An 11,980-nucleotide genomic window follows, 5' to 3' on the forward strand; every position below is an offset into this window, starting at 1 on the left:
TCCAAATAACGCATCAGTGTATCCATTTTTCCTTCTGCCTCTCTTTTCCAAAGAACCTGGACTAAGGAATTTCTTTAATTTAAATCTTCATCTTTTTATTACCAAGAGATGGGGGATAATAAGGGTTTATGATTTTTTTAATTTTCTATTTCTCTCAAAAATAGAAAATCAGATTTTTTAGTAAGTTTAGAAGACTTCTAATATTAACAAGGGAAAATATCCATGGACATGATTGCTCAGGCAGAGTCTAGATGGCATTTTTTCTGCTTTCAGTCCTCTGCATGATGGTAAACTTCTTCGATCATCTGATATAGCATGGCCTGATGGCTGGGAACAGGTGACGGTAGGAATGACTCTATGTCAGCTGAGATTTTGCTACTCTATATTTGACCTGGCCTCTGAGTTTTTCTTCAACAGAAGTGCAGTTGGCCCCAAGATCTTATTAAGTCTCCTTTTGAAATGTCTCAGAATCCTGTCTACTCTTTTCTTTCCTCACCACTGCTGGTAAGCTTGGACTTCCTCTTCTTGTACACAGAATGTTACAGTGCTTTTAAGTTTACCTCCTAGTCAACAAGCTTCCACCTACAATTAATTTCCTTGCTTTTTTTGTTTGTTTTTTTCCTATTAGTCTTCTACTTATAATATTTAAAAGATTTTCCATAACCTGGATAAATTCCAACTTTATAGCAACATCAAAAGGCCTCTTGCATTCCAATTTCTCTTTAGCTGCTTTCCATCAAGCACTCTGTATATCTTCTTGCCTCTGCAGGTCCTACTCGGGTATTTCAGACTTATGTACCTTTACTTATTGTATTGTTGTTGTTGTTGCTGTTGTTAGGTGCTGTCGAGTCAATTCCAACTCATAACAACCCCATGTGACAGAGTAGAACTGCCCCATAGGGTTTTCTTGGCTGTAATCTTTACGGGAGCAGATCGACAGCTCTTTTTCCCCTTGAGCCACTGGATGAGTTCAAACCGCCAACCTTTCAGTTAGCTGTCAGTGCTTAATTAACGGTTTGCCCCGCCAGTGCTCCTTACTCATTATATTAGTGAAGATTTCAGCTTCTGCCAACAGAAATCATAATTAAAATTGGCTCAAGCAATGGGAACATGTATTTTATCACATAAAAAGAGGTCCAGAGATTCAGCCCCTTAATGATATCATCAAATATCCAGGTTCTTATGAGTCTCCATTTGGTCAGTTCTAATGTCAGAATCAACTGGAAGGCAACTAGGAACCACAATAACAGTAGTGTTGGCTTTAATTTTAGATGAGTGGTAAGACACTGCATAAATTCCGGAAATACAATGCAAACATGACAATTTCAGGGGGCAGAAAAGTAATTATTCTTCCTTTGATTTTCACTTAGGAACTGCAAAACTTTTTTGAGAAGCCCCTCATTAAGCTTTCCTTCATATCTCATTGGCCAGAATTGTATCACATTTCCATTTCATTATCCTTAGATCAATTAGGCACACTTTTGGAGATACATGTGAGATCGGCTTCCTCTGAGATAATGAGACAGTGTGGGAAAAGGGTGCATATCTGAAAAACAAAATTAGGGTTTTGTTAAGGAATAAAAGATAGGAATAGATGCAGGGTAAGGAAACAATAATAATTAGTATATGTATGGTTTCCTTATTTCTGGAATACCTATTGCCTTATTTTTAGATGACACAGTTCTATTCATTTTGCAAAATTTGGCTTTAAAATCATCTCTCTGTGTTATCTTTCTGGAGTTTAACTTAGTTACTCCTTCCTCTGGCATTAGCTAAGATTTAGTGAATGCCTATAGTAAAGTACCTATATTTAACTGACATTTTTTTTTTTTTTCTGTTATCCATTCTATGCTTTGAAGGTCCCAGAAAGTAGGAACTGTGTTATTCAATTTTATCCACCCAGCATAGGGCAGAATGCATAAGTTTAGAAGGAGAAACAAAAAAGTTGAACCACATTTTCTGTGAAATTCCCAATACATATTGTAATATTTCAATTTTAAGTATGAAAATCCCTTGGTTCTGCATACAGTTTTTATACTTTCTGTATGATCGGCTTTAACATAAAGGGTGATTTACTCTCAGCATGTAATAACTCAGAACTTGAAAAAAAAAATCACAGGGCCATATGGATATAAAATATTTCAGTCATCTGGCATAGATAATAACTTGACAGAGAAAATGTCAGGCAAGATTACCCTTAAATGATTCTGAGTCCACTATGGAAATCATGGAACTCAACTGAACTTCTTTTAAAAATTCTATGCCTGGCTTTGATGAAATATGTATTACTAAATAAACATCTTATGTAGCATATCACAGACAGTCACTGAATAAATCATCCCAATTCAATCTGAATTTAGATGATCTTTTCATATGAAAATTCTAATAGCACATTTTAGATTTTTAAAAATGTATTCTGAATAAATTGCCTAAGACATTCATATATAATTGTACACAATACACATGCAGAAAGACTAACGATCATCAAATTATTCTGTAACTGATGAATGAATATTTAATTTTAAATAACCCAATTTATACCGGCATACCTCGGAGATATTGCGGATTTGGTTCCAGACCACCGCAATAAAGCGAATATCGCAACAAATTGAGTCACATGAAATTTTTGGTTTCCCAGTGCATATAAAAGTTATGTTTACACTATACTGTAGTCTATTAAGTGTGCAATAGCATTATGTCTAAAGAAACTATGTACATAGCTTAATTAAAAAAATACTTCTTTGCTAAAGATGCTAACCATCATCTGAGCCTTCAGCAAGCCATGATTTTTTTTTTTTTTTTAAATATTTTATTGTACTTCAGGTGAAGGCTTACAGAACAGATAGTTTCTCATGTAACAGTAACACACATGCTGTTTTATGACATTGGTTAACAACCCCACAACATTTTAACCCTCTAAACTCTCAACTTTTTTTTTTTTGGTGAAAATACACATAGCGAAAGATACGCCATTTCAAAAATTTTTTTTTACATACACATTTAAGTGACATTGACTACGCTCTTCTAATTGTGCTGTTATTCTCACTTAACATGAGGGCTTACACGACAAAATAGTCTCCCATTTAACAGTTACTACAAATGTTGCCATATGACAATGGTTAACAATCTCACATCAACAATATCCTTACTCTACTTTGTGTTCCCTATCATCAGCTTCCTACTCCCCTTCTGCCTTCTGGGCCTTGTCACTGGACTCCTGTACCTCGTTACTCTCATGGTTTTACTGGGCTGTCCACTCGCAGGCTGATCAGTGAACCTCGAAGGTAACTTTACCACTGAGCTAAAAGGGTGTCTGGGGGCCATACTCTCGGGGTTTCTCCAAGGCCATGATGTTTTTGCTGGTGGAGAGTCTTGCCTCGATGTAGATAGCTGCTGTCTAAACAGGGTGGTGGTTACTGAAGGCTGGGGTAGCTGTGGAAATTTCTTAAAATAAGACAACAATGAAGTTTGGCACATCGATCGACTCTTCCTTTCTCGAAAGATTTCTCTGTAACATGCGATGCTGTTTGATCTCATTTTACCCACAGTGGAGCTTCTTTCAAAATTGGAGTCAGTCCTCTCAAACCCTGCCACTGTTTTATCAACTAAGTTTATGTATTATTCTAAATCCTTTATTGTCATTTCAACGAGGTTCACAGCATCTTTACCAGGGGTAGCTTTCAACTCAAGAAACCACTTTCCTTGCTTATCCATAAGACACAACTCCTCATCCATTAAAGTTCTGTCATGAGATTGCAACAAGTCAATCACATCTCTGGGCTCCACTTTTAATTCTAATTCTCTTGCTATTTCCACCACATTGGCAGTTACTTCCTCCACAGAAGTCTTGAACCCCTTGAAGTCACCCATGAGGGTTGGAATCAACTTCTTCCCAACTCCTGTTCATGTTGATATTTTGACCTCTTCCAATGAATCACGCATGTTCTTAATGGCATCTAGAATGTTAAATCCTTTCCAGAAGGTTTTCAATTTACTTTGTCCAGATCCGTCAGAGGAATCACTGTCTCTGGCAACTATAGCCTTATAGAAAGTATTCCTTAAATAATAAGACTAGAAAGTCGAAATTACTCCTTGATCCATGGGCTGCAGAAAGGATGTTGTGTTAGCAGAGATAAAAACAACATGAATCTCCTTGTACATCTCCATCAGAGCTCTTGGGTGACCAGGTGCATTATCAAAGAATTATATTTTGAAAGCATTTTTATTTCTGAGCAGTAGGTCTCAACTGTGTGCTTCAAATATTCAGTAAAACATTTTGTTAACAGATGTGTTGTAATCTAGGATTTGTTGTTCCATTTATAGAGCACAGGCAGAATAGATTTAACATAATTCTTATTGGTCCTAGGATTTTCAGAATGGTGAATAAACATTGGCTTCAACTTAAAGTCACCAGCTGCATTAGCCCCTAACAAGGGTCAGCCTGTCCTTTGAAGCTTTGAAGTCAGGCATTGACCTCTCCTCTCTAGCTAAGAAAGTCCTAGATGGCATCTTTTTCCAATATAAGACTATTTCATCTACATTGAAAATCTGTTGTTTAGTGTAACCACCTTCATCAGTTATCTCAGCTAGATCTTCTGGGTAACTTGCTGCAGCTTCTGCATCAGTACTTGCTGCTTTACCTTGCACTTTTATATTATGGAGACGGCTTCTTTCCTTAAATCTCATGAACCAACCTCTGCTAGCTTCAAACTTTTTTTCTGCAGCTTCCTCACCTTTCTCAGCCTTCATAGAATTGAAGAGTTATGACATTGCTCTAGATTAGGCTTTGGCTTAAGGTAATGTTGTGGCTTGTTTGATCTTCTATCCAGACCACTAAAACTGTCTTCATATCAGCAATAAGGCTGTTTTGCTTTCTTATCATCCATGTGCTCACTGGAGTAGCACTTTTAATATCCTTCAAGACTTCTTCCTTTGCATTCACAACTTGGCTAACCATTTGGTGCACGAGGCATAGCTTTCAGCCTACCTTAGCTTTCGACATGCCTTTCTCGCTAAGCTTAATCATTTCTAGCTTTTGATTTTAAAGTGAAAGATGCAGCTTGAACACTTAGAGACCATTGAAGGGTTATTTATTGGCCAAATCTCAACATTGTCGTATCTCAGGGAATAGGGAGGCTGAAGGAGAAGGAGAGAGACGGGAATGGCCGGTTGATGAAGCAGTCAGAACCCACATAGCATTTATCGATGATGTTCACCGTCTTATGTGGGCATGGTTTGTGGTGCACCAAAACAATTACAATAGTAACATCAAAGATCACTGATCACAGATCACCATAACAGATATAATAATAAAGAAAAAGTTTGAAATATCGCAAGAAATACTGAAATGTGATACAGAGATATAAAGTGAGCATGCTGTTGGAAAGAATGGCACCAATAGACTTGCTCAACACAGGGTTGCCACAAATCTTCAATTTGTAAAAAACACAATATCTGCAAAGTGTAAAAAAGCAAAGCACAATAAAGCCTGTGTATTATTTGAATGAATAAAAAGTTATAGGTGGTGGCATCAACGAAAATGGTGGAGTAAGAATCTCCATAAGTTCCTTCCTTCACAAAAGCAGAAATGATCTAAATCAAGATTTTTGTAATTTGGAAATTAACCAAAGGCTTGTAGCAACCCCTGGAGCATTTAGTCAAGAAAACTGGCAAATTCTGGTAAAAACAGCAGGCTTTGTGGCGTTTTAACTTACCCTAGTCCACTCCTCTACTGCTCAGCTCTGAGGCAGCTTTGAAAAATAAAAGTCATATTCCTGGTACTGGAGGGAGCATAGCACAGTAGGAGCTCTTTCAAAGCCTTATTCCCAAAAAAGGAATCATTATTTGACTTGTCCTGTGGTTCCCTGAGAGACTCCACACAAAAATTTTGTCTTTATTCAACCTCACTCAAACTTGCCCAGCGCTAAAACTTCTCCCTGTGGGGAATTTGTTGATGTTTTACCATTAAGGCTTCCTGAAGCAATAGACAGCAGTTGAGGAAAGCAATAAACTAATCAAGAAGCTTAGAAGGAAAAGCTGAGGAATTTCGATATGCATGGGGATTTTGAAAAACTCCAACATATTCCTGGGAATTCACAAGGTCACACAAAGGCATAGGGCTGTGTTCATGTTCAGGGAACACATGAGAAAATAACCTAATCATTTTCATTAAGACACTAGAAACAGAAGAGCAAGCTAAATTCAAAGCAAGCAAAAGGAAGGAAAGAATAAAGATTAGAGCAGAAATAAACAAAACAGAGAGCAGAAAATAGAGAAAATTAACAAATCCAGTAGTTCTTTATAGCTAAATTTACCAAGGAGAAAAAGATATGACTCAAATTAGTAAAATCAGAAATGAAGGAGGGAATATTACTACTGTCCTTACAAAAATAAAAAGAATTATAGGGTACTACTACAGACAATTATATGCCAGCAAATTAGATAAAGAGCCCTGGTGGTGCAATGGTTAAGCGCTCAACTATTAACCAAAAGGTTGGTAGTTTGAACGTATCAGTTGCTCTGCAGGAGAAAAGACCTGACATCTGCTCCCGTAAAGGTTTCAGCCTAGGAAACGCTATAGGGCTAACCTAGGTGAAAGGGACACATTTCTAGAAAGACACAGTCTATCAAAGCTGATACAAAAGAAACAGAAAACCTGAATAGACCTATAACCACTGAAGAGATTAAGTTACTAATCAAAAAACTTCCAGTAATCAGAAAAGCCCAAGATCAGATGGCTTGAAGGATGAATTCTACCAAATGTTTGAAGAAGAATTAATGCCAATCCTTCAGAAACACTTCCTAAAAATAGAAGAGAAAGAAACACTTCCTAAGATATTCTTTGAAACCTGTATTACCCTGACACCAAAATCATTAAAAGGCATCATTTTTTAGAAAAGAAAACTGCAGACTAATATCCCTTAGAGTATATTTGCAAAAATCCTCAACAAAGAACCAGAAACCTGAATAGAGCAACAAGTAAAAAGGATTATATACCATGACCAAGTAAGATTTATCCCAGGAATGCAAAATTTGATCAACATATGAAAATCAATCAGTATAATACACCATGTTAATTGAATAAAAGAGAAAAATATGTTCATGCAAAAATTTGTGCATAAATGTTTATGGAAACATTATTTATAATAATCAAAAAGTGGAAACAATCCAAATGTCCATGAATTGACAGAGAAGCAAAATGTGGTATAGTTATTTCAAAGTCCACCTTTCAGCCAAAGATTAAACAGGCCTAGAAAACAAACAATAACACGTGAGGAACGTGCGTCGTAGTTCAATCAAGCATACAAGATCAAATGGGCAACACCCACCCAAAAGCAAAGACGAGAGGGCAGGAAGGTACAGGAAAACTGGATGAATGGGCACTTAGAACCCAGGGTGGAAAGGGAAACAGGGAGAGTGCTGATACATTGTGGGGATTGCAACTAATGTCACGAAACGATTTGTGTGTAAAATTTTTGAATGGAAAAATAAATAAAATGAAAAAGCCATAAAAAATGTGTTATAGCTATACAATGCAATATTATTCAACCATAAAAGTGAATGAAGTGTTCATATATGTTACAATGTAGATGAAGCTTGAAAACGTGCTCAATGAAAGCCTGACACAAAAGGCCATATATTGTATGACTCCATTTGTAGAAAATGTCCAGAATATGTAAGTCCATAAAGATAGGTGAGTAGTTGCCAGGAGATGAGGGAGAGTGGATGGGGAGTGACTACTAATGGGTACCACGTTTCTTTTTGGTATGATGAAAATGTTCTATAATTATATGATCACAATCTTGTGAATATACTCAAAATCACTGAACTGTGTACTTTAAAATGGTAAAATTTATGTTATCTGGGTTATATCTCAATAAAACAGTTTGAAAAAGTTATAAAGGATTTTATCTTTCAAACAAAAAATAGCAGAATATATCCAAAGAATTTTTTCTTCTGCCCTGATTATCTAGCTCTTGTCAATGTAATCTATGCCTTTGGTAATCTCATCAAAAATCTAGCTCTAAGTCAATTTGCTCAAAACATATTTGTTCAACTGACAAAAAGAATACATCTGTAGACAAAAATCTGTACCCTAGATTGAAGAGAGTTAATCATAGCGATTTTTCCACCACAGGAACAGAGGCAGGGGAGAATCAGAAACAGGTATATAAAAATAGCGAAAATAGTAAAATGCTTCCAAAAGAAACTCATCCATTGACATAAAAGTCATTCACATATGAGAACTATTTTGAGTCTAAAATGTGAAGCACATGAGAAATTAAAGTTCAACCAAGCAGGATTAAAAAATCTTCAGCTAAATTTTTTTTTTTTTTTTTTTTTTTGGGTGAATCAGATGTACTTGAGAAAAATTTACCATAATTCAAGACTTGATCTTTTAGTGACTTGGTTTTTAGCCAGACCAGTCTGGAGAGTGAGAGGTGGCTTGTGTCTGTAACACCTCAGAACAAGCATGACACAACCACTGAGTTGTGACTTAGATCTGAGTCCTAATCTCACGAACTTATGAAAAATTGGAATGGGATAGGGGATATAGCTACTAGGGGAATAAAAGAATCACTCATGTTGTCAAAACCTGGAAAACACCATATCCACTGTAGTTGTTGCAATTGCATTTCTTCATGGTTGGCACAAATGGTTAAGCTCCTGAGACTCGCTGAAATGTTGGTGGTTTGATACTACCCAGAGGAGCCCTGGAAAGCAGGCCCAGTGATCTGCTTTGGAAAGGTCACAGCCTTGGAGACCTCATGGAGCAGCTCTACTCTGAACACATGGGATTGTCATGAGTCAGAATCAACTCCACGGCAACTAACAATAAAACCATCTTCATAGCTGACTGTCAAAAGTTTCACTTAAAAGCAAGGATGTACCACAAGTGGAAGGAAGTGTGCTCCTAGTTATAGGAAGCACAGGGACAGATAATATATGAAGTCATTTTAAAATTAACATTTATTTAGGCAAGTAGGCTTCTTAATATCATCATGGCAGTAGAGGATCATCAAAGTATACCTTCAAAGGCAGCAGTTAGCCCTTTGTTTCTAAACAGCTGCATTCTACTTTGTTTTGCAACTCTGTTCTCAGAGACTTTTGAGACACTTCAGTTCTATTTGCTATGCTGTGGGAAGAAGTGTGGCAGCATGCATAAACTCCAGAGATCCACAATCGCAAATGGGGAGCAGCTGCAAGCTGGAGAAAAGTGTTTGTAGAGCCTTTTGTCTAGGAGCCATGGGGTTGGTGGGATTATATCTTTGGCAGAAGGGTAGAAATATAATACAGGGTTATATGCCATCACATAAAGTAAGTCAATATTCATAGCTCTCTTAGTTTAAGTGAATCAATAGCAATAGACTAAATGTACCACTTCTTCCTGCTAAAGGGTGCAGAGTTGTTGAAAGCCTTGAAGTACTTAAAAATACAATGATTTATACTGAGCTAGCCTAGAAGAAAGCTGCTGTAAAATGTCTCCTACAAATTTTCAAGTAAATTAATAGTGATATTACTATTTTTCCATCTAATTTTGTTAAATAAGTAGAAATAAAACACACACACAGGAACTGAATTTTTAAAAATGTCGTTTAACCAATACCATCTGAATAAGAAGCAAAGTATGGGCTAGAAAAGGCTCTTATGAATATCTGATTGTTGTATTCACAAGGTCATCTCCTTTTAATAAGAAATAACTCCTTTTAACTAAACTTTCTAGGTTTTATTTTGTTTAGAGAAGGTCTAGAGTAGCCCTAAGGAGCCCTGGTGGCACAGTGGTTAAAGTACTTGGCTACTAACTGAAAGGTCAGCAGTTGGAACCCACCAGTCACTCTGCCGGAGAAAGATGTGGCAATCTACTCCTGTAAAGATTTACAGTCTTGGAAACCCTATGGGGTAGTTCTACTCTGTCCTATACTATCACTATGAGTAGGAATCAACTCAATGGCAATGGGTTTGTTTTTTTGTTGTTGTTATTTGTTTTTTTAGAGTAACACTTGCTCTAGGGCATGATGCTTATAGGGAAGGCTCGGCCTTTCTTGTCTCTGTTGGATGCCTGGTGTGTGAACAAGGTCTCTCAATTCTGGTTGGGCCACTAAAAAATACCACAGTCAGACTGTTAAACTAGACTTACAAGAAAATAGATCTTGTAAAGATACAGATAGTGTGCTGCATAGGCAAAGCATGGAGATGTTTGGGACCATAACAAAGCTCCTCTGGTCTGTTTTTTGTATTTTAGTACATGCTCTGGCCCAGGTTTAATACATGAGTTTTCTACATAATGTTTGTTGGACCTCACTTATACAAAAGGGAGTTTTTTTCAGTCATGAAATATCTCCCTTTTATAATTACTTATCTTCGGTGACATTTACCAGAGAGTCAAAACCCAGTATCAGACGCATTCTGTTCTAAGCATTCCATAGATAAGGGCTCTCCTGCTAGTAAATACCATTAGCCTGTCTGTCAGAAAGTCTATCCTTAGCACATGTACAAGTGGATCTGACTGGGTCATCTCTGTTTCTTACTCAGGTGTCTTCCAGTAAAGGGAGAGAATGGATTGCAAGCCTATTTTTTTCCTTCACAGTCTAAACTCTTACTTTGGTCAATATTTCCTTGCCCATATTTCTCAGGTTAATTTCTAATAATTTGTTTTACACCATTTTCTGCAAAGGAATAATTTTAAAACACAACATTGAATACCGTTATTTGAACTATCCAATGGGAAGTAAGAATTCCAACTCAATTATTTGTTTTCATACATCATCCATAGTTAGTCAAAAAAAATTTTTTTTTAATGTGTTGGTGTAGGTATTTAACTACATGTGTAATTTTTCTAAGGGAAAATCTTTCTTTCTCTTCCCATCAGTTTCCCTAAGTATTACTTCAATGGGAGACTCTGAATTAGCCTCACAAAATATTTGTCATTCTAGTGTCATTGGCTATATAAGTGTGCTTTCACTTAGTTTTATAAATAAACTTCAAATGCCTTTATTATATCACATACTTATGGTTAGGGATTAATCTTTGACACACCATACATCATTATAACTGCAGTACCATTCTCTGTTCCTTTCTAACCAAAATTATGTTCCCATGATCCACACATTCCCCATTGCCTGGGGTAATGACTTGAGGCCATTGTTCAGTAATTATGGATTTATTCTGAAGTGTGGACATAACCATATCCCAAATATCATGATACCAGTTTTAAGTGACCCAACAATGGCATCCACAGGTAATCATGGAACATTGCCCATCTATGTTCCACAGAGACCACATAGCTTTTTATTCGTTTGTTTGCTTTTCAATTTACAGTGAAGAAGACAATTTCCTTTTTTTAATCCATTGCGTCCAGGTAAGACTCCAATAGGGTTCTACCACAATTTAGGCTTATCATAGTTTTCCCATAAATGTACCACCTTAATCCAACCCCTGACCTTTAAAACCATTAGATCCCAAAGTGAATAAAATATACAATAATTCTTCCTGGGGAGGGTAAAATTTCTCTTCCTGGAGTGTAGATGGTTCAAGTGTTCATTTAGAATACTTGTTTGATTGGTCAATTGATTTATAGATTCGTTTTCCTCCCAGACTAATCTCCATCCAGTCTCTAGGAAGATAGCTCACTTCAATCTCTATTTGAGTTAGCTGGTTTTTCCTTCATTCCTGAAGGATATCTTTGCTGGATATACAACTTTAGGGTGGTAGGTTTTTTCTTGCCACATTTTAAATATTTTGCTCCACTTTCTTCTTGGTTCGTATGAGAAGTATGATTTAATTTTTACTCTTGTTTCACTGTTGTTGTTAGTTGCCGTCAAGTCGGTTCCAACTCATAGTGACCCTATGTACAACAGAACAAAAACACTGCCTGATCCTGTGCCATCTACACAATCATTGCGCTATGTTTGAACTCATCATAGTAGCCACTGTGCTGATCCATTTCTTTGAGGGCCTTCCTCTCTTTGTGGACCCTCTA

At 36.7% G+C, this 11,980-nt stretch overlaps 1 pseudogene; it reads right to left on the reverse strand.

Annotated features, from left to right (window-relative positions):
* Window positions 1–1,164: 1,164 nt before the first annotated feature.
* LOC105756617 (tigger transposable element-derived protein 1-like) overlaps window positions 1,165–11,980 on the reverse strand; it is a 12,104-nt pseudogene continuing 1,288 nt past the window's right edge.

The sequence above is a fragment of the Trichechus manatus genome, unplaced genomic scaffold (genome assembly GCF_000243295.1).
Source record: "Trichechus manatus latirostris isolate Lorelei unplaced genomic scaffold, TriManLat1.0 scaffold00096, whole genome shotgun sequence".
NCBI lineage: Eukaryota > Metazoa > Chordata > Mammalia > Sirenia > Trichechidae > Trichechus > Trichechus manatus.